The sequence below is a fragment of the Somniosus microcephalus genome, chromosome 4 (genome assembly GCF_052327205.1).
Source record: "Somniosus microcephalus isolate GS21.2 chromosome 4, FLI_Smic_1.0, whole genome shotgun sequence".
Lineage (NCBI taxonomy): Eukaryota > Metazoa > Chordata > Chondrichthyes > Squaliformes > Somniosidae > Somniosus > Somniosus microcephalus.
The window spans coordinates 564,720-589,073 of record NC_140990.1 but is presented as its reverse complement, the minus strand read 5'-3'; the positions used below and the strand labels follow the sequence as shown (position 1 = coordinate 589,073).

The 24,354-nt window shown below is 46.8% G+C and overlaps 1 protein-coding gene across 1 annotated transcript in view; it reads right to left on the bottom strand.

The window, feature by feature from the left end:
• The window catches only part of LOC147117931 (uncharacterized), a 58,695-nt gene extending 37,727 nt beyond the window's left edge, over window positions 1–20,968 (bottom strand). Inside the window, exons 1-2 of the mRNA XM_085984265.1 lie at window positions 20,771–20,968; window positions 19,397–19,747 (exon numbers count right to left, since the gene is read on the bottom strand). The gene's annotated coding sequence lies outside the window, so the exon portion shown is untranslated. The remainder of the gene's footprint in view (window positions 1–19,396; window positions 19,748–20,770) is intronic.
• Window positions 20,969–24,354: the final 3,386 nt, after the last annotated feature.

The following is a 24,354-nucleotide window of genomic DNA, read 5'->3' as shown; positions in this document are numbered from 1 at the left end:
CACAAGTGAAGCCTGTGGCCCAGCCACTCAGGCGTATACCATTCAACTTAAGGGGGGCAGTAGAGGCCAAAATAAAACAATTGAGGGACATGGACATTATCGAACCTGTAACTGGTCCCACCCAATGGGTAAATCCTGTGGTTATTGTACCAAAAGCGGATAAGGATGTAAAGTTATGCCTAGACATGAGACGAGCAAACCAGGCAATAGTGAGGGAACGATATCCAATCCCCACCGTTGATGAGATACTCCAAGGTATGAACGGCTCGACGGTGTTTAGTAAGCTAGACCTGAAATGGGGTTATCACCAGCTAGACCTGACCCCTGAGTCACGAGAAATCACAACGTTTGCAGTACATAACGGAGTATACAGGTACAAGAGGCTGATATTCGGTGTATCTTCAGCTAGTGAGCAATATCAGCACGAGATAGCTAATGCCTTAGCTGGAATAGAGGGTGTTGAAAACATCTCAGACTACATTATCGTGCATGCACATGACCAGGAAAGGCACGACAGACGCCTGCACGCTGTCATGACCAGACTAATGGAAAGTGGACTGACACTAAACTCAGAGAAGTGCCAATTCAACATGGACCGATTGATTTTCATGGGAATCCTGTTGTCTGAAAAGGGCATCGGACCAACAGCAGAGAGAGTGCGAGCGGTGGCAGAAGCTCGGGAACCAGAGAATGCTACAGAGGTGAGGAGTTTCTTGGGACTCGTTGGGTACAGTAGCAGATTCATCCCGCAGTTCGCAACGCTATCAGAGCCACTGCGACGCCTGACGAGAAAAGACACACCATTTAAATTTGGATCACAACAGAGACAGTCATTCAGTGCACTCAAGGAAGAGTTGGCCAGAGCCGGCACTTTAGCATATTTTGATAAGGACGCACCAACCAAGGTGATAGCAGATGCCAGTCCTGTAGGTTTAGGCGCAGTACTAGTTCAGGACCAACAGGGACAAGAGGTGCCAATATGCTATGTTAGTCATAGTTTAACAGACTGTGAGAGGAAATACTCTCAAACAGAGAGGCCTTAGCTCTTGTATGGGCTTGTGAGAGGCTGCATCCATATGTGTATGGCCGAAAATTTAACTTGGTAACTGACCATAAGCCATTACAAGTGATATACCGCCCACACGCTAAACCCCGTGCCCGTATAGAGAGATGGGTACTTAGATTACAGCCGTATGATTTTAAGGTGATACACATTCCAGGCAAGCAAAACATTGCAGACCCACTGTCACGATTGCTGGGGGAGACAGCAAAACAGGAGAGACATTCTCATGGCTCAGATGAGTATGTGAGATTTGTAGCTGTGAGTGCGACACCAAAAGCACTCACTACTAGAGAGGTGGAGGAAGCCTCTGCTACCGACCCAGAGCTGATTGAGGTACGGAAGGCAATCACAAACGGACATTTTGAGAACTGTAAAGCTTATGCAGCAATTGCAAACGAGCTGTGCGTAGTGGGGTACCTAGTTCTTCGGGGAACACGCATCCTGCTGCCCACAGTGTTACACACACAAGCCCTGGTGTTAGCACATGAAGGACACTTGGGAATAGTTGGAACAAAGCAACATCTCAGAACCAAGGTTTGGTGGCCTGGCATGGACAAGGCAGCTGAAAAACACTGTAAAGTGTGCCACGGCTGTCAGATAGTAGCCAGACCCGACCCACCTGAACCGTTGAGACCAACACCATTACCGGAGGGCCCCTGGCAGGATGTAGCTATAGACTTACTGGGACCCTTGCCATCCAACCACTCCATTTTTGTGGTAGTTGATTATTATAGTCGCTACTATGAATACGACATCATGACCTCCACAACAACAGAGAAGGTTATTGATAGTTTAGAGTCAATCTTCAGCCATCATGGTTTGCCAATCACCTGCAAATCTGATAATGGTCTCCAATTCAGATCTGAATTATTCAAAGAATACTGTGAGAACAACGGGATCAAACACCTGAAAACGACAGCAAAATGGGCTCAGGCTAACGGAGAAGTCGAGCGCCAGAATGCATCGCTGATGAAGAGAATCAGAATTGCTCAGTCAGAAGGACTAGATTGGAAAGGTGAACTTAGAAAATATGTGACTGTGTACAGGAGCATTGACCATGCCACGACAGGAAAGAGCACGGCAGGGCTGCTCTTTAAACGGAAAATGAGAGGAAAGCTGCCAGACATCACAGAGTCGCATGCAGACATGGAAGTACGTGACCGGGACGCAGAACAAAAAGGCAAGTCCAAACTGTACGCAGATGAACAGCGGAGAACACAATACTCAGAGGTGGAAGTTGGCGACACGGTGCTGGTACAGCAGGACAAAGTGGACAAGTTCACCACTCCTTTTAATGCCACACCCCACAAAGCTTTGAGTAAAACAGGGAGTCAAGTAGTAGTAGAATCTCCAGACGGAGCACGCTACTCGAGAAACACTACGTTTGTGAAGAAATACAGAACCAATGGACCAAAGGAGACACTCCATGAGCAGGAGGAAACACAAGGGACTGAGGACAGTATAGTAGACCCTGACACACATACCACTGTGACACAGGCAATACCCACTGACACCAACATGTCAGACATACCCAATACAGCCAGACCTCAAAGGGTTAAAAGAAAACCCCAAAGAATGTCTGATTATGTCACAACATAAACTGTGCGAGAACTGCATGGGTGATGTTAAATGTTTAAACCTGGGAATTATTTAGTTGTGTGGTAATACACAAGTTTGTAAAAAGTTTATAAATCAAGTAAGTTATGCAGAGTTATTGTAAGCAACTGTTTGTAAACTGCAAGTTTGTTTCCAAGGAAAAGGGGGATGTCGTGTATTGATTGCGAGTTTGACACCAGTCAATACGGTAATGTAATGTGCGAGTTTGACACCAGTAAATACGGTAATGTAATGTGCATTGCATCATGGGAATTACCCGGGAAAACGGCAGTCAGCCATTTTACACAATAAAGAGAACATCGTAGTTATAAGCCTGTCTGCCTGATTCTATGCTTTAATGCGTTCATACAACACAATGCACTCCCAACGTCACACCCTCCGTAACCATCAGCTCGTCCAAAACTCTGCTGCCTCTTGTTCCATCACCCCCTGTGCTCGCTGACCTACATTGGCTCCCGGTCCAGCAACGCCTCGATTTTAAAATTCTCATCCTCCTCTTCAAATCCCTCCATTGCCCTCGTTCCTCCCTATCTCTGTAATCTCCTCCAGCCCCCACAACACACTGAGATCTCTACGTTCCTCCAACTCTGGCCTCTTGAGCATCCCTGATTTTCTTCGCCCCACCACTGCTGGCCGTGGCTTCAGCTGCCTGGGCCCTAAGCTCTGGAAGTCCCTCCCTAACCCTCTCCGCCTCTCCTTTAAGATGCTCCTTAAAAGCTGCACTGCAGCACCTCCCAAACCGGCGACCTCCACCAGCCAGAAGGACAAGGGCAGCAGGCGCATGGGAACACCACCACCTCCAACTAACCCCTCCAAGTCACACACCACCCTGACTTGGAAGTATATCGCCGATCCTTCATCATCGCTGGGTCAAAATCCTGGAACTCCCTCCCTAAAAGCACTGTGGGAGCACCTTCACCACACAGACTGCAGCAGTTCAAGAACATAAGAAATAGGAGCAGGAGTAGGCCATTCGGCCCTTCGAGCCTGCTCCGCCATTCAATGAGATCATGGCCGATCTTCTACCTCAACTCCATTCACCGGCCCTATCGCTATATCCCTTGATGCCCTTACTATTCAGAAATCTATCGACTTCGGTTTTGAATATACCCAATGACTGAGCCTCCACAGCCCTCTGGGGTAGAGAATTCCAAAGATTCACCACCCTCTGTGTGAAGAAATTTCTTCTCATCTCAGTCCTGAATGGCCTACCCTTTATCCTGAGGCTGTGGCCCCTGGTTCTAGACTTCCCAGCCAAGGGAAACATTCTCCCAGCATCCACCCTATCAAGCTCTGTAATAATTTTGTATGCTTCAATGAGATCCCCTCTCATTCTTCTGAATTCAAGAGAATACAGGCCTAGTTTACTCAATCTCTTCTCATACGACAGTCCCGCCATCCCAGGAATCAATCTCGTGAACCTTCGTTGCACTCCCTCTATGGCAAGTATATCCTTCCTTAGGTAAGGAGACCAAAATTGTACACAGTACTCCAGGTGTGGTCTCACCAAGGCCCTATATAATTGGAGTAAGACTTCTTTACTCCTGTACTCAAATCCTCTTGTAATGAAGGCCAGCATACCATTTGCCTTCCTAATGGCTTGCTGCACCTGCACATTCACTTTCAGTGACTCAAGTACAAGGACACCCAGGTCCCTTTGAGCATCTATCTGCATTCCCCAATCTTTCGCCAATCAGGAAATACTTGCCTTTCCGTTTTTTCTACCAAAGTGGATAACTTCACATTTATCCACATTATATTCCATCCGCCATGTTCTCGCCCACTCACTGAGCCTGTCGAGATCTCCTTGAAGCCTCTTCACAACTGACACTGCCACCTAGCTTTGTATCGTCAGCAAATTTGGAAATGTTACATGTAGTCCCCTAATCCAAATCATTGATCTAGATTGTGAATAGCTGGGGCCCAAGCACCGATCCTTGCGGTACCCCACTAGTCACAGCCTGCCATCCTGAAAAAGACCCGTTTATCCCTACTCTTTGTTTTCTGTCTGTTAACCAATTCTCAATCCATGCTAGTATATTACCCCCAATTCCATGTGCCCTAATTTTGTTCACCAACCTCTTGTGTGGGACCTTATCGAAGGCATCTGAAAATCCAAATACACATCTACCGGTTCCCCTTTGTCTACTCCACTAGTTACATCCTCAAAGAACTCCAATAGGTTTGTTAAACAGGATTTCCCTTTCATAAATCCATGTTGACTCGGCCCAATCTTACTATTAGTTTCTAAGTGCCCAGTTATTGCATCCTTTATAATAGATTCCAGCATTTTCCCAACTACTGATGTGAGGCTAACAGGTCTGTAGTTCCCCGTTTTCTCTCTCCCTCCTTTCTTAAATAGCGGGGTTACATTTGCTATCCTCCAATCTGCAGGAACCATTCCAGAAGCTATAGAATTTTGGAAGATGACAGCCAATGCGTCCACTATCCCAATGGCCACCTTTCAAAACCCTAGGATGTAGGTCATCTGGTCCTTGGGATTTATTGACTTTTAGTCCCATTAATTTTGCTAGTGCTGTTCTTTAACAAGTAATAATTTCTTTAAGTTCCTCATTCTCGTCACACTCTCGTTCTCGTATTTCTGGGAGTTTTTTTGTCTTTCTCTGTGGAAAGAAACAAAGTATTTATTTAATTTCTCTGCCATTTCCTCATTCCCCATTATAAATTCTCCCGTCTCTGACTGTAAAGGACCTACATTTACCTTCGCCAGTCTTTTCCTTTTCACATACCTATAGAAGCTTTTACAATCCATTTTTATATTTTCTGCTAGTTTGTGCTCATATTCCATTTTCCCTTTCTTTATTAATTTCTTGGTCCCCCTTTGCTGATTTCTAAAAAGATCCCAATCCTCAGGCTGAACACTTTTTCTGGCAACTTTATAAGCTTCCTCCTTTGACTTAATACTAGCTTTAATTTCTTTTGTTAGCCTTGGTTGGATCACTTTTCCTTTTGGGTTTTTATGCCCTAGAGGAACATATGTTTGTTGCAAATTATGCATTATTTCCTTGAATGTTAGCCATTGTATGTCCACCTTCATACCTTTTTAAAAATTCATTGATGGGATGTGGGCGTGGCTGGCTAGGCCTGCATTTAGTGCCCATCCCTAATTGCCCTTGAGAAGATGGTGGTGAGCCGCCTTCTTGAACCGCTGCAGTCCATATGGTGTAGGTACACCCACAATGCTGTTAGGAAGGGAGTTCCAGGATTTTGGCCCAGCGACAGTGAAGGAAAGGCGATACAGGTCCAAGTCAGGATGGTGTGTGGCTTGGAGGGGAACTTCTAGGTGGTGATGTTCCCATGCGTCTGATGCCCTTGTCCTTCGAAGTGGTAGAGGTCGCGGGTTTGGAAGGTGCTGTTGAAGGAGCTTTGGCGAGTTGCTGCAGTGCATCTTGTAGATGGTACACACTGCAGCCACAGTGCGCCGGTGGTGGAGGGAGTGAATGTTGAAGGTGGTGGATGGAGTGCCAATCAAGCGGGCTGCTTTATCCTGAACGGTGTCGAGCTTCTTGAGTGTTGTTGGAGCTGCACTCATCCAGGCAAGTGGAGAGTATTCCATCACACTCCTGACTTGTGCCTTGTAGATGGTGGAAAGGCTTTGGGGAGTCAGGAGGTGAGACACTCGCCGCAGAATTCCCAGCCTCTGACCTGCTCTTGTAGCCACAGTATTTATATGGCTGGTTGAAATAAAGAATAGATTTGCCTTTCTAATCTAGGCTTTATTAACTTAAAAATCCTGTAGCACATCTTCAACACCCAGTCCCAACTAAAGGCTGGAAAGAACTGAATTTAAGATGGCCACCACAAATCACATGACATCAACTACCAATGAGATTACAGCATATATCCCAAGGCAGGAAACAAACAACCAATCACAATACTTCTTACTAATCATAAAGAATAATCACCACATTCACCCCTCCTTTTAAAATATACTCCAACCTAAATAACCTTTACAATTTATAATTAATTTACAACTAAAACTATGCAGACAAAATAAAACTATTCAACATGACACAATACTAAGTGAGCAACAACAAATAGTAACATTGCACATAAGTATTAAGTATCTCTCAACTAAAATATAATATAATATTTCAACAATTTTAAAACATTACTATCAATTTAAAAGTCCATTTTCAATCAGTCGACCGGATATCTTGTTCGTGTCGACCTTCTTAACCTTGGTGAAATTCCTTGCCCTCCCACACCAGGAGACACAGAAGTATCTTCTGCAGGAAGGCTATCCATACCCCGATTTTCAACGGTTTCCGGATTAGAAATCCCATCAGGTGGAAAACTGGGACGGTCATGAACATCCATCGAGGGCTGACTAATAGAAGTATAATTATCTGCAGTCGGATTGGAAATATTCGTAGTATCTGTAACAGCATCCACATTATCTGAATCATGACTATTGTTAATATCCTCAGAAGAGGGCTGGCCACCACAAGGAGCCAAGTCTTTAATTGAAACGGTACTTTCTTTCCCATCTTGGAATCGAATATGAGCATATTGGGAATTTGCCTCCAACAGCTCCACCTCCTCCACTAAAGGATCATATTTTGACAATCTAACATGGCGTCGAAGCAGCACAGGTCCCTGCATAGTAAGCCATGAAGGTACCGAATATCCCGTAGTAGATCTCCGCGGATAGTTAAAGAGCCTTTCATGGGGGGTCACATTAGTAGCTGTTGAAAGCAATGATCTAATGGAATGCAGGGCATCAGGCAGTACCATTTCCCACTGTGTATTCTTAAGGTTCCGGGATGTCAAAGCCAACATAACTGCCTTCCAGATCACCCCATTGTATCGTTTGCACTGTCCATTACCCTGGGGATTATACGGGGTAGTTCTGCTAGTAGAAATTCCCCGACTCTGAAGGTATTCCTTCAACTGGGAAGACATAAAAGAACTTCCCTGATCAGAATGGATATACGCAGGCATCCCAAAGATGACAAAAAGTTGAGTCAGACATTTGATAACTGTAGCAGCTGATACATCTGCGCAAGGAAAAGCAAAAGGGAACCTTGAAAACTCATCCACAACAGTAAATATATATCGGTTTTGAGTAGTTGAAGGAAGAGGCCCCTTAAAATCGACGCTCAAACGTTCAAAAGGAGAAGTAGCCTTTATAAGATGAGCTCGTTGAGGCTTAAAGAAATTCGGTTTACACCGAGCACAGATAGAACATGATGAAGTCATCCGCTTGACGTCTTCAACTGAAAAGGGCAAATTCTTACTGCGTACGAAGTGTATCATCCTCGTAACCCCAGGATGGCATAAGGCATTGTGAAGATTAATAAGCGTATCTCCGTGAATCACAGAACAATAAGCCCTCGACAGCGCATCAGCAGCAACATTATCCTTCCCCGGACGATAAACTATATCAAAATGGTAACATGCCAACTCAATCCTCCACCTCATTATTTTATCATTCTTAATCTTTCCAAAATGTTTGACATCAAACATAAAAGGACACAGACTTTTGATCAGTTACCAACGTAAAATGTTGCCCCGATAAATAATGTCTCCATTTACGCAGTGCTTCTACTATTGCATACGCCTCTTTCTCTATTGAAGAATGCCTTTTTTCACTATTGTTCAAGGTACGTGAGAAAAAGGCCACAGGTCTTCCATTTTGGTTCAGAGTAGCCCCAATTGCAAAATCAGAAGCGTCCATCTCAATCACAAAAGGAACCTGCTCATCAATAGAATGCACAACTGCTCCAAGGATATCCTTTTTAAAATTATCAAAACACGTCCTGGCCTCCCATGATAGAGGATATGTCGTAACCCGAATAAGAGGCCGGATCTTCTGTGAAAAATTTGCAATCCAATTAGAATAGTAAGAAAACAGTCCAACAACTCGTTGCAAAGCCTTAGAATTAGTAGGACAAGGTAAATCAATCAATGGTCGCAGACGTTCTGGGTCTGGTTTAATCTTGTTTCCCGAGATAATGTACCCCAGTAGATTTACCTCAGTGGTCGAAAAGGTACACTTCTCTTTATTGAAAGTTAAACCAACTTTTTCCGCAGCTTGAAGGAATCTTTCTAAATTAGAATCATGCTCCACCCTTGATTTGCCACACACCGTGATGTCATCTAAGTATGAAAAGGTGTCAGAGAAAGAGTTATCACTTATAAAAGCATCCATTGCCCGTTGAAAACAAGCAACACCATTAGTAACACCAAATGGTATTCGGCAAAACTGATACAGCTTTCCACCAGCCTCAAAGGCCGTATATGGTTGATCCTTCTTAACAATAGGAATCTGATGATAAGCACTCTTTAAGTCAATAGTGCTAAAAACCTTATACGGAGATACTTTATTGATAAGCTCATCAATCTTAGGCAAAGGGTATGCATCTAATTGAGTATACCTATTAATAGTTTGGGAATAATCTATCACCATTCGTTTCTTATGTCTCTCGTTAGTCGTGACAACTACCTGTGCCCGCCAAGGCGAACAACTAGGTTCAATGATTCCTTCCAATAAGAGACGTTGAACTTCAGAATTAATAAATTCTCTATCCTGACTGCTATACCTTCTTGACTTGGTAGCAATTGGCTTACAATCCGGCATCAAATTGGAAAAAAGTGATAATGGAGAAATGGATAAAGAGGTTAATCCACAAATAGATAAAGGTGGCTTAGTCCCTCCAAATGAAAGACTAAGAGACTTGTGTAACTGAAGCACATCATGATCAATCAAAATATCCGCACAGAGATTAGGCAAAACAGATAGGCGTATATCAGTATACGTATTACCTAGAAGAATCAATTTCACAAGGCAACAACCAGCTACTTGTGAAGTGAGAGTCGTCTGAGCCATACACACCTGATAGGAAACAGGCGAAATTTTCAAATGCTTCTCCTTTGCAAACTGAAGACTTATAAAACTCTCGGTACTGCCCATATCTATAAGGGCCTTCACTTCCAACCCATTAACTTGGGCCGTAACTATAGCTTTGTTTAGGCCATGAGCAAATGCAGCAGAAATTGATGCAATAAACGCCCTATCTAAAGGCTGAATAGTCACAGAGGAGGTAATTGAACCTGATGATTTACACACACGTGCGTAATGACCTCTCTTGCCGCATTTACTACACACAGCCTCCCGAGCAGGACACTTCAGACGAGGGTGCCGGACGTTCCCACAAAAATAACACTTCTGAATCCTAGAGGCAACAGCCGCTGAAGTAGAAACTGTTTCAGAATCTAGTAAACCACTCCTATTAAGTCCACATAATTCCTTTTCATCCGGAACTGCCGAAACCACAGTCACAGGCCGATTAAAAAGAGCATAAGAATCCGAACTTCTCTGAGCCACATCCAATGTAGAAGCTTGCTCAAAAGCACTCTTAAGATCCAAAGTCTTATTTTCTAACAACCGCTGACGAATTGATCTAGACAGTAATCCATTAATAAAAGCATCCCGTACCGATTCTTCCTTATATTCTTCAGCCGTCACGGCCTTATAATTACAGTTAACACTAAGGCACCGAAGTGCTTGTAAATAAGTATCCAAAGATTCTCCCACCTGCTGCCTACGGGCAGATAGAAGGTGACGTGCAAATACCTCATTCTTTGGTTTAACAAAAATCTTCTCCAATGTAGAAATAGCCACTTCGTAAGTTTTACATGCCAAAATATACTTATACACATCCGGAGCAATGTAGTTGATCAGCATATTCAGCTTATTTAGAGACTCTTGATCCAACACGCCCAAAAAGTTTTTAAATGTACAATACCAGTGTTTCCATTTATCATCCACTCCTGCAGAATTAGGGTCAGCATTGAATCGTTCTGGTTGAAGATATCGCTCCATTCTGACATAAAGTTAATAAATTGAAATAAAGAATAGATTTGCCTTTCTAATCTAGGCTTTATTAACTTAAAAATCCTGTAGCACATCTTCAGCACCCAGTCCCAACTAAAGGCTGGAAAGAACTGAATTTAAGATGGCCACCACAAATCACATGACATCAACTACCAATGAGATTACAGCATATATCCCAAGGCAGGAAACAAACAACCAATCACAATACTTCTTACTAAACATAAAGAATAATCACCACACTGGTCCAGTTCAGTTTCTGATCAATGGTAACCCCCAGGATGTTGATAGTGGGGGATTCAGCGATGGTAATGCCACTGAATGTCAAGGGGAGATGGTTAGAGTCTTGCTTGTTGGAGATGGTCATGCCTGGCACTTGTGTGGTGCGAATGTTACTTGCCACTTGTCAGCCCAAGTCTGAATGTTGTCCAGGTCTTGCTGCATATGGACACGGACTGCGTCAGTATCTGACGAGTCTCGAATGGTGCTGAACAGTGTGCAATCATCAGCGAACATCCCCACTTCTGACCTTATGATGGAGGGAAGGTCATTGATGAAACAGCTGAAGGTGGTTGGGCCTAGGACACTGCCCTGAGGAACTCCTGCAGTGATGTCATGTGATTGAGATGAATGACCTCCAACAACCACAGCCAACTTCCTTTGTGCTAGGTATGATTCCAACCAATGGAAAGTTTTCCCCTCGATTCCCATTGACTTCAGTTTTGCTAGGGCTCCTTGATGCCACACTCGATCAAATGCTGCCTTGATGTCAAGGGCAGTCACTCTCACTTCACCTCTTGGGTTCAGTTCTTTTGTCCATGTTTGGTGTAGTCACCACGGCGGCCCACCATCACCATCTCGACGGCAACTAGGGATGGGCAGTAAATTCTGGCCTCGCCAGCGACGCCCACATCCCATGAACGAATAAAAAAAACCTCTTGGACCAAGGCCTGCCCTAATATTATGTGGCTCGGTGTCAAATTTTGTTTGATAATCGCTCCTGTGAAGCGTCTTGGGAGATGATACATTAAAGGCGCTATATAAATGCAGGTTGTTGTTGTTGAAGTATACATGGTGTGCTGGCCTTCGTAGCAAGAGGGTTCACGTACAGGAACAAGGATGTCTTGCTACAGTTGTACAGGGCCTTGGTGAGACCACACCTTGAGTATTGTGTGCAGTTTTGGTCGCCTTATCTGAGGAAGGACGTTCTTGCCATGGAGGGAGTGCAGCGAAGATTCACCAAGCTGATACCTGGGATGGCAGGAATGACGTATGAGGAGAGATTGGGCTTATACTCGCTGGAGTTTAGAAGATTGAGAGGGGATCTCATCGAGACCTATAAAATTCTGTCAGGCCTGGACAGACTAGATGCAGGAAGGATGTTCCCGATGGCCGGGGAGCCCAGAACCAGGGGTCACAGTCTAAGGATAAGGGGTAAGTCATTTAGGACTGAAATGAGGAGGAATTTCTTCACCCAGAGAGTGGTGAACCTGTGGAATTCTCCACCACAGAGGGCGGTGGAGGCCAGTTCATTAAATATATTCAAGAAAGAGTTGGATATATTTCTTAAGGCTAAAGGGATCAAGGGATATGGGGAGAAGGCAGGGACAGGGTACTGAATTTGGATGATCAGCCATGATCTCATTGAATGTTGGAGCAGGCTCGAGGGGCCGAATGGCCTACTCCTGCTCCTATCGTCTATGTTTCGATGTTCCCCACGGGTCGATATTAGGAGCACTGCTCTTTTTGAATATATATTAATGACCTGAACTTGGATATAGAGGGCACAATTTCAAAATTTGTAACTGCCACAGAACTCAGCAATGTAATCAACGACATAGAAGATAGGAGCAGGAGTAGGCCATTCGGCCCCTCGAGCCCGCTCCGCCATTCAATGAGATCATGGCTGATCATCCAAATTCAGTACCCTGTCCCTGCTTTCTCCCCATATCCCTTGATCCCTTTAGCCTTAAGAAATATATCCAACTCCTTCTTGAATATATTTAATGAATTGGCCTCCACTGCCTCCTGTGGTAGAGAATTCCACAGGTTCACCACTCTCTGGGTGAAGAAATTCCTCCTCATCTCTGTCCTAAATGGCTTACCCCTTATCCTTAGACTGTGACCCCTGGTTCTGGACTCCCCCGACCATCGGGAACATCTTTCCTGCATCTAGTCTGTCTAGTCCTTGAGTTACTGACCTCCCCCCACTGAGTTACTGACCCCCCCCTCCCCCGCTCCGAGTTACTGACCCCCCCTCCCCCGCTCCGAGTTACTGACCCCACCTCCCCCGCTCCGAGTTACTGACCCCCCTCACCCCTCCCTGAGTTACTGACCCCCCTCCTCCGCTCAAGTTACTGATGCCCCCCGCTCGAGTTACTGACCCTCTGGCGTAATAAAGACTCACTACACACTTGGTTGTACATAAAGCAAGGCTTTAATCGACTTGTAACAAATAAACATGGAGGTCTAGTTAGTAGTCACTAGCTTCCTGTTTCCAGATTGTCTCTGGCCAAGGTGGGCCCACGCCCGAGTATTTATACTCCTCGGACGGCGCCCTCAGCTGGCCGTTCAGTAGTACTTCCTGAGTTACCTCTTGTAGAAGTTGCGATTTATGACAACCCCCCCCACCGCCCGAGTTCCTGACCCTCCCCCGCCCGAGTTCCTGACCACCCCCGCCCAAGTTCCTGACCTCCATCCCCGCCCCCCGCCCAGGTTTCTGACCTTCCCTCCCCCTCACCCCCGCAATAGATGGGGCATTGTGTGTGGGTCACCGATTGTTAACAGGTTTATTGGGTATGAAGTGAATAGTGACAGTGTCGGGACTTCCAGATTTCGTCCAGTCCAATGATCTCACTTCCCACACACGCACCGAGCTTTCCAAGAAATCAACCAGGTCTAGGGGGAGAAGGAGAAGGAGAACGTGGAGCGGGTGTAAAGGGGGTGGGGTTGGAAGAACGTGATCCGTCTTAACATCTGGCTCACATTCACCCTCTCATCTGCCCCCCCCACTTTAGACCTGGATCACGTTCTTCTCCCATCCCCACTGTGCTTCCCATACTCTTTACCCCCACCAGGTTCCTGACCTCCTCTCTCTCCCTGCCCCTCTCAACCCCCCTTTCTCTCTCCTCCAATTCCCTCTCTCTCCTCCCCTTTCTCTCTCCCTCTCTCTCCCCCTCCGATTCCCTGTTCCCCCGAATCCCTCTTCCTCTCCCCCCAACTCCCGCTCTGATTCATAGAAACATAGAAGATAGGAGCAGGAGTAGGCCATTCGGCCCCTCGAGCCTGCTCCGCCATTCAATGAGATCATGGCTGATCATCCAAATTCAGTACCCTGTTCCTGCCTTCTCCCCATATCCCTTTAGCCTTAAGAAATATATCCAACTCTTTCTTGAATATATTTAATGAATTGGCCTCTACTGCCTTCTGTGGTAGAGAATTCCGCAGGTTCACCACTCTCTGGGTGAAGAAATTCCTCATCTCAGTCCTAAATGGCTTACCCCTTATCCTTAGACTGTGACCCCTGGTTCTGGACTCCCCGACCATCGGGAACATCCTTCCTGCATCTAGTCTGTCTAGTTCTGTTAGAATTTTATAAGTTTCAATGAGATCCCCTCTCAATCTTCTAAACTCCAGTGAGTATAAGCCTAATCGACCCAATCTCTCATACGTTATTCCTGCCATCCCAGGTATCAGCCTGGTGAATCTTCGCTGCACTCCCTCCATGGCAAGAACATCCTTCCTCAGGTAAGGCGACCAAAACTGCACACAATACTCAAGCTGTGGTCTCACCAAGGCCCTGTACAACTGCAGCAAGACATCCTTGTTCCTGTACTCGAACCCTCTCACTACGAAGGCCAACATACCATTTGCCTTCTTAACCACCTGCTGCACCTGCATGCTTACCTTCAGCGACTGGTGCACAAGGACACCCAGGTCTCGTTGCACTTCCCCTTCTCCCAATCTATTGCCATTCAGATAATAATCTGCGACACCTGTTTTTGCCACCAAAGTGGGTAACCTCGCATTTATCCACAGTATACTGCATCTGCCATGCTTCTGCCCAATCACCCAACCTGTCCAAATCATACTGGAGTTTCTCGGCATCCTCCTCACAGCACACACACCCACCCAGCTTTGTGTCGTCTGTAAACTTGGAGCTATTACATCTAGTTCCCTCGTCTAGATCATTAATATATATTGTGAATAGCTGGGTGTCCCAGGACTGATCCCTGCGGTACCCCACTAGTCACTGCCTGCCACTCGGAAAAAGAGCCGTTTATTCCAACTCTTTGCTTCCTGTCTGCCAACCAGTTCTTTATCCAAGTCAGTACCTTGCCCCCAATCCCATGTGCCTTAACTTTACATGCTAATCTCTTATGCGGGACCTTATCGAAAGCCTTCTGAAAGTCCAAATACACTACATCCACTGGTTCTTCCTTATCTATTCTACCAGTTAAATCCATGTTGACTTTGTCCGATCCTGTCATTGTTTTCCAAGTGCGCTGCTATTACATCCTTTATAATGGACTCTAGCATTTTCCCCACTACCGATGTCAGGCTTACCGGTCTGTAATTCCCTGTTTTCTCTCTACCACCTTTTTTGAATAGTGGGGTAACATTAGCTGCCTTCCAATCCATGGGAACAGTTCCAGAGTCTATAGAATTTTGGAAGATGACCAGCAATGCATCTACTATTTCTAGGGCCACTTCCTTAAGTACCCTAAGATGCAGATTATCAGGCCCTGGGGATTTATCGGCCTTCAATCCCATCAATTTCCCTAACACCATTTCCCTACAAATACTGATTTCTTTCAGTTCCTCCCTTTCATTGGACCTTATGTTCCCCGACATCTCTGGGAGGTTATTTGTGTCCTCCTTTGTGAAGACTGAACCAAAGTATGTATTTAATTGGTCTGCCATTTCTTTGTTCCCCATTATAAATTCCCCTGATTCTGACTGCAAGGGACCTACGCTTGACTTCACCAATCTTTTTCTCTTCACATATCTATAGAAGCTTTTACAGTCAGTTTTTATGTTCCCTGCAAGCTTACTCTCATACTCTATTTTCCCCCTCTTAATTAATACCTTTGTCCTCATTTGCTGAATCCTAAACTGCTCCCAATCCTCAGGTTTACTGCTTTTCTGGCCAATTTATATGTCCTCTCCTTGGATCTTATGCTATCCCTAATTGTTAGCCACAGTTGAGTTTTATTTTTGTTTTATTTTTTTGCCAAACAGGGATGAACAAATTCAAATTTGAAAACAAGGATGAGAATTTTAAAATCGAGGCGTTGCTTAACCGGGAGTCAATGTAGGTCAGCGAGCACGGGGGTGATGGGTGAACGGGACTTGGTGCGAGTTAGGACATGGGCAGCCGAGTTTTGGATGACCTCAAGTTTACGTAGGGTAACACGTGGGAGGCCAGCCAGGAGTGCGTTGGAATAGTCAAGTCTAGAGGTAACAAAGGCATGGATTTCAGTTCTCCCTCATGTATTTATCTAACGTTCCCTTAAATGTATCGATGCTAGTCGCCTCAACTACTCCTTGTGTTAGCCAGATCCACATTCCCACCAGTGTGCCAGTGCAGCCTTCGGTCGTCTGAGGAAGAGAGTGTTTGAAGACCAGGACCTCAAACCCGGCACTAAGCTCATGGTCTACAGCACAGCAGTGATACCCGTCCTCCTGTATGCCTCAGAGACATGGACCGTGTACAGCAGGCACCACAAAGCACTGGAGAGGTACCACCAACGCTGCCTCCGCAAGATCCTGCAAATCCATTGGCAGGATAGGCGCACCAACGTCGGTGTTCTCGCTCAGGCCAACATCCCCAGCATCGAAGCTCTGACCACGCTCGATCAGCTCCGATGGACGGGTCACATTGTCCGCATGCCCGATACGAGACTCCCAAAACAAGCGCTCTGCTCGGAGCTCCAGCACGGCAAGAGAGCCCCAGGTGGGCAGAGGAAACGCATCAAGGACACCCTCAAAGCCTCCTTGAAAAAGTGTAACATCCCCACCGACACCTGGGAATCCCTGGTCCAAGACTGCACAAAGTGGAGAAGCATCCGGGAAGGAGCCGAACACCTCGAGTCTCTTCGCCGGGAGCAAGCGGAAGCCAAGCGCAAGCAGCGGAAGGAGCGCATGTCAACCCAAGCACCCCACCCACCCGGCTCTTCAATCATCGTCTTCCCCACCTGTGACAGAGACTGTAGGTCCCGCATTGGACTCATCAGTCACCTGAGAACACATTTTTAATGTGGAAGCAAGTCATCCTCAGTTACGAGGGACTGCCTAAGAAGAAAGAAGACTCTCTGAGTAAAGGAGCTTCGCCTGAAATTCTCTGCGGATTTGTTAGTGATTATCTTATATTTATGGCCCCTAGTTTTGAACTCCGCCCACAAGTGATGCCAAAAGCTAATTATTTTATCAGAAAATAATTTCTTAATTGAGAGGAGATCTCATCGAAACCTATAAAATTCTGTCAGGCCTGGACAGACTAGATGCAGGAAGGATGTTCCCGATGGCCGGGGAGTCCAGAACCAGGCGTCACAGTCTAAAGATAAGGGGTAAGCCATTTAGGACAGAGATGAGGAGGAATTTCTTCACCCAGAGAGTGGTGAACCTGTGGAATTCTCTGCCACAGAGGGCGGTGGAGGCCAATTCATTAAATATATTCAAGAAGGAGTTGGATATATTTCCTAAGGCTAAAGGGATCAAGGGATATGGGGAGAAGGCAGGGACCGGGTACTGAATTTGGATGATCAGCCATGATCTCATTGAATGGCGGAGCAGGCTCGAGGGGCCGAATGGCCTACTCCTACTCCTATCTTCTATGTTTAAAGGGACACTGCAGCCCCGACAAGTCATCAAATAGCTCTCCTTCGAGCAGAGAAGGTTCAGGGGAGATTTGAAGGAGGAGTTTAAATATCAGGATGGTGAAAATAAGGAGAAACTGTTTCCAATGGCAAGAGGGTCGGTAACCAGAGGGCACGGATTTAAAGCGACTGGAAAAAGTAGAGCGAAAGGGGAGGTGAGGAGAATTTTATTTACGCAGCAAGTTGTTGTGATCTGGAATGCGCTGCCTGAAAGGGCGGTGGAAGCAGATTCAATAGTAGCTTTCAAAAAGCAAGACGCCGGGGAGCACAAGGAGCAGGAGTCGGCCATACGGCCCCTCGAGCCTGCTCCTCTATTCAATAAGATCATGGCTGATCTTCGACCTCAACTCCACTTTCCCGCCCGATCTCCATATCCCTCGATTCCCCCAGAGACCAAAAATCTATCGATCTCTGCCTTGAATATACTCAACGACTGAGCCTCCACAGCCCTCTGGGGCAGAGAATTCCAAAGATTCACCACCCTCTGAGTGAAGAAATTCCTCCTCCTCTCAGTCCTAAATGGCCGACCCCTTATTCTGAGACTGTGACCCCTGGTTCTGGACTCCCCAGCCAGGGGGAAACATCCTCCCTGCATCTAGTCTGCCAAGCCCTGTAAGAATTTTATAGGTTTCAATGAGATCACCTCTCATTCTTCTAAACTCTAGAGAATATAGGTCCAATCGACCCAATCTCTCCTCATAGGACAACCTTCTCAACCCAGGAATCAATCTAGTGAACCTTCGTTGCATCGCCTCTAAGGCAAGTATAAGAACATAAGAAATAGGAGCAGGAGTAGGCCAATCGGCCCCTCGAGCCTGCTCCGCCATTCAATAAGATCATGGCTGATCTGATCCTAACCGCTAATCTACTATCACAGAACCATCTCCTGAATCTAACAGAATTAGACACACGAAATAGGAGCAGGATCAGGCTACACGGCCCCTGGGCCCGCTCCGCTACCCACAGGGCCGTGTCCGATCCGAACCTAGACTCATGTCCAAATTCCTGCCCACTCCCCGTAACCCTTAATTCCCTTTACTTCTAGGAAACTGTCTATTTCTGTTTTAAATTTATGTAATGATGCAGCTTCTACAGCTTTTTGGGGCAGCATATTCCATGGACCTACCACCCTCTGAGTGAAGTAGTTCCTCCTCACCTCAGTTTTGAAAGAGCAGCCCCTTATTCTAAGACTATGCCCCCTAGTTCTAGTTTCACCCATCGTCGGGAACATCCTCCCCGCATCCACCCGATCCAACCCTTTCACAATCTTATATGTTTCAATAAGATCGCCTCTCATTCTTCTGAACTCCAATGAGTAGAGTCCCAATCTACTCAACCTCTCCTCATATGTCCATCCCCTCATCCCCGGGATTAACCGAGTGAACCTTCTTTGTACTGACTCGAGAGCAAGTATGTCTTTTCTTAAGTATGGACACCAAAACTGTACGCAGTATTCCAGGTGCGGTCTCACCAATACCTTGTACAACTGAAGCAATACCTCCCTATTTTTATATTCTATCCCCCTCGCAATGAAAGCCAACATTCCATTGGCCTTCTTAATCACTTGCTGCACCTGCATACTAACCTTTTGAGTTTCGTGCACCAGGACCCCCAGATCCCTTTGTACTTCAGTACTTTCCAGTTTCTTGCCATTAAGATAATAACTTGCTCTACGATTTTTCCTGCCAAAGTGCATAACCTCACACTTTCCAGTATTGTATTCCATCTGCCAAATCTCTGCCCACTTACTTAGCCTGTCTATGTCCCCTTGCAGGTTTTTTATGTCCTCCTCACTCACTACTTTCCCTCCCATCTTAGTATCATCTGCAAACTTTGATATGTTACACTCGGTCCCCTCCTCCAAATCGTTAATATAGATTGTAAAGAGTTGGGGACCCAGCACTGACCCCTGCGGAACACCACTAGTTACTGATTGCCAGTCTGAGAATGAACCACTTATCTCTAGGTAAGGAGACCCACCTTCAATTTGTGTCCTCTGGTTACCGACTCTTCTGCCACTGGAAACAGTTTCTCCTTATTTACTCTATCGAATATGTACATGATTTGGAACTCCTCTATCAAAGCTCTCCCCGAGCAGTTGAAGCTCTAGTCAGTGTGAACTCACTGGTAGGTCAACATTGGGATTAACAGGTGAATTCCTTCCCACACACGGAACATATGTGTGGTTTGTCTGCGCTGCGATCGCTGCTCTCTCCTTCCATGTGCAAAGGCCGATGATATTCAGGTCCTGATGAATCCAGCAACTCTGTCTGATACTGACGTGATGTTTGGTCTGAGTTTCCTGTCTGTAAATGCTCCACTTCTAAAAGCCTGTAAAAGGAGTGTAGAAAGGGGTAAGAGGGAGTGTGAGGAACAGGGGGATTCAATTTGATCCTGGCCCATCTGTATCTTAACCATATTTACCCGCCTTGGTTCCATAACATTTAATACCCTTACCCAACAAAAATCAATTAAGTTTTGACATTTTCAATTGACTCCCCAGCCTAGTATTGCCCCTCCGACAGTGCGGCGCTCCCTCAGTACCGCCCCTCCGACAGTGCGGCGCTCCCTCAGTATTGCCCCTCCAACAGTGTAGTGCTCCCGCAGTACTGCCCCTCCGACAGTGCGGCACTCCCTCAGCCCTGCCCCTCCAACAGTGTAGCGCTCTCTCAGTACTGACCCTCTGACAGTTCAGCGCTCCCTCAGTACTGCCCCTCTGATAGTGCAGCATTCCTCAGTACTGCCCCTCCAACAGTGCGGTGCTTCCTCTGTACTGCCCCTCCGACAGTGCAGCGCTCCCTCAGTACTGCCCCTCAGGCAGTGCGGCGCTCCCTCAGTACTGCCCCTCCGACAGTGCAGCGCTCCCTCAGTACTGCCCCTCCGACAGTGCAGCATTCCTCTGTACTGCCCCTCCGACAGTGCGGCGCTCCCTCAGTACTGCCCCTCAGACAGTGCGGCGCTCCCTCAGTACTGCCCCTCCAACAGTACAGCATTCCTCAGCACTGCATGCGTGTGTCAGCCTAGATTTTTGTGCTCATGTCTCTGGTGTGAGACTTAAACTCACAACCTTCTGACTCAACAGGCGAGACTGCTGCCCGCTGAGCCCGTGCGTCAAATTTCCGTCTGATTCGCGCTGCTGTGGGGCGCCTCGGGACGTTTCTAACTCGGTTAGAGGCACAGTCAAAAATCCCCAGTTGTTGTTGTTGTTGGAATGGCGGCCTCACAATCCCAAAATCCCTCGCGCTTCGGAAACCGCTCTATCCCGTGAAACATGCTCTCGCACGCGCATGCGCCAGAGTGGGAGGGGGGGTGGGGAGCGCGTTAACCGCGCCGGCGTAAAGACTCGAGTTTTACCCGATTTCATCGATTGGAGCGGAAAGCAGGGGGCGCGGTAAAGTAAGCAAGGTGGGTCGGGGGGCGAAAAGCGTTGATAAATAAAGGAAAATACGGAGCTGAGAGTCCGGACATGTTCAGCCCCTCCTAACCAAGATGGCGCCGGTGTCGGCCGCGCAGTGCGCTGAGGATCACGTGATCCCATCCGCCCCGCCTGATTGACGTGAGCTCCAACCAATAGCCATCGGGGAGGGAGGGGGCGGAATCGGATGACCGAGCCGGGCGCTGGTGGGACCTCCAACCAATCGCGGCGCACTCAAGTGGGCGGGACTTGCACCCGGGCTCTTGCTGGCCACCGCGCATGCTCGGGCTGCACACTCCCAACAATGGGCAAGTCAGGGTCAAGTTGTTTGAAGGGTTGCTGCAGAATTGTTGGGCCAGGACGCCTCACATTGAAGTCAATGCAAATCAGGGGGAAAAATTCTCCACTGGCTGGAGTCACACCTAGCACAGAGGAAGATCAGAGACTCGCAGAAATTTACAGAATAAGGCCATTCGGCCCATCGTGTCTGCGCCGGCCGAAAAAGAGCCAAACACCCTCATCCCATTAGACTCTGGAACAGTTCCCATGGATTGGAGGGTAGCTAATGTTACCCCACTGTTCAAAAAAGGTGGTAGAGAGAAAACAGGGAATTACAGACCGGTAAGCCTGACATCGGTAGTGGGGAAAATGCTAGAGTCCCATTATAAAAGATGTAATAGCAGAGCACGTGGAAAAACAGTAACAGGATCGGACAAAGTCAACATGGATTTACAAAAGGTAAATCGTGCTCGGCTAATCTGCTGGAATTTTTTGAGGATGTAACTGGTAGAATAGATAAGGGAGAACCAGTGGATGTGGTGTATTTGGACCTTCAGAAGGCTTTCGATAAGGTCCCGCATACGAGATTAGCGTGTAAAGTTAAAGCAGATGGGATTGGGGCAAGGGACTGACTTGGATAGAGAACTGGTTGGCAGACAGGAAACAAAGAGTTGGAATAAACGGGTCTTTTTCCGAGTGGCAGGCAGTGACTAGTGGGGTACCGCAGGGATCGGTCCTAGGACCCCAGCTATTCACAATATATATTAATGATCTAGACGAGGGAACTAGATGTAATATCTCCAAGTTTGCAGATGGCACAAAGCTGGGTGGGCGTGTGTGCTGTGAGGAGGATGCAGAGAAACTCCAGTATGATTTGGACAGGTTGGGTGATTGGACAGAAGCATGGCAGATGCAGTATAAAGTGGATAAATGCGAGGTTATCCACTTTGGTGGCAAAAACAGGAAGGCAGATTATTATCTGAAAGGCAATAGATTGGGAGAAGGGGAAGTGCAACGAGACCTGGGTGTCCTTGTGCACCAGTCGCTGAAGGTAAGCATGCAGGTGCAGCAGGCGGTTAAGAAGGCAAATGGTATGTTGGCCTTCGTAGCGAGAGGGTTCGAATACAGGAACAAGGAAGTCTTGCTGCAGCTGTACAGGGCCTTGGTGAGACCACATCTTGAGTATTGTGTGCAGTTTTGTTCGCCTTATCTGAGGAAGGATGTTCTTGCCATGGAGGGGGTGCAGCGAAGATTCACCAGACTGATACTTGGGATGGCAGGAATGACGTACGAGGAGAGATTGGGCTTATACGTGCTGGAGTTTAGAAGAATGATAGGGGATCTCATTGAAACTTATAAAATTCTAACAGGACTAGACAGACTAGGTGCAGGAAGGATGTTCCCGATGGCGGGGGAGTCCAGAACCAGGGGTCACAGTCTAAGGATAAGGGGTAAGCCATTTAGGACAGAAATTAGGAGGAATTTCTTCACCCAGAGAGTGGTGAACCTGTGGAATTCTCTACCACAGAAGGCAGTTGAGGTCAATTCATTAAATATATTCAAGAAGGAGTTAGATATATTTCTTAAGGCTAAAGGGATCAAGGGGTATGGAGAGAAAGCAGGGACCGGGTACTGAATTTGGATGATCAGCCATGATCTCATTGAATGGCAGAGCAGGCTCGAGGGGCTGAATGGCCTACTCCTGCTCCTATCTTCTATGTTTCTATGTTTATGCACGCATGGTATTTTGAATGGGCCGCACAGCCCGTTAAAGGGACCATGCACCCAACATAAAAAATTAAAGGGAACGGTGATGCCGATAGGACGAGATGAAGTGGGGTGGGAGGCAATGTTCCCTCTAATATTTTTTTTTTTTTAAGTGCTTGGCTCTTTCAAATTTTTTTCAATTTAAAGCCGGAGCGGCCTGCGTGGGTCCTCCAGAGCCTGCCGTCGAGCGGGAACATTGGTGGGAGGAGGCTCATGTGGAGCGTAAACACTGACATAGAAACACAGAAGATAGGAGCAGGAGTAGGCCATTCGGCCCCTCGAGCCTGCTCCGCCATTCAATGCGATCATGGCTGATCATCCAAATTCAGTACCCTGTCCCTGCCTTCTCCCCATATCCCTTGATTCCTTTAGCCTTAAGAAATATATCCAACTCTTTTTTGAATATATTTAATGAACTGGCCTCCACCGCCCTCTGTGGCAGAGAATTCCACAGGTTCACCACTCTCTGGGTGAAGAAATTCCTCCTCATTTCTGTCCTAAATGGCCTACCCCTTATCCTTAGACTGTGACCCCTGGTTCTGGACTCCCCCGACCATCGGGAACATCCTTCCTGCATCTAGTCTGTCTAGTCCTGTTAGAATTTTATAAGTTTCAATGAGATCCCCTCTCATTCTTCTAAACTCCAGCAACTATAAGCCCAATCGACCCAATCTCTCCTCGTACGTCATTCCTGCCATCCCAGGTATCGGTCTGGTGAATCTTCGCTGCACTCCCTCCATGGCAAGAACATCCTTCCTCAGATAAGGCGACCAAAACTGCACAATACTCAAGGTGTGGTCTCACCAAGGCCCTGTACAACTGCAGCAAGACATCCTTGTTCCTGTACTCGAATCCTCTCACTACGAAGGCCAACATACCATTTGCCTTCTTAACCGCCTGCTGCGCCTACATGCTTACCTTCAGCGACTGACATGGACCAGTTGGGCCGAATGGCCCGCTTTCGGTGCTGGACATTCTGTGCAATCGCACATGATTACTTCAGGAGGAGGACACAAGAGAGGTTAGCAGTTTGGATAGATTGGCAGTTTTAAATTTAATGCTGAAAAAAAGTGAGAGCAGATACATTGTGGGACACTATGTACACTAAATTTACACTAATAGAAATAAACAACTTGCATTTCTATAGCGCCTTTCACGCCCTCAGGACATCCCAAAGCGCTTTACAGCCAATGAAGTAATTTTGAAGTGTAGTCACTGTTGTAATATAGGAAACGCAGCAGTCAATCTGCGCACAGCAAGCTCCCGCAAACCGCAATGTGATAATGACTGGATCATGTTTTTCCCGCCCCCCCCCCAGTGATGTTGGTTGAGGGATAAATATCGGCCCCCGGGACAACCTTCCGATCGTGGCCGTGCGATCTTTTACATCCAGCCGAGGAGAGCAGACGGGGCCTCGGTTTAACGTCTCATCCGAAAGACGGCACCTCCGACAGTGCTGCGTTCCCTCAGCACTGCA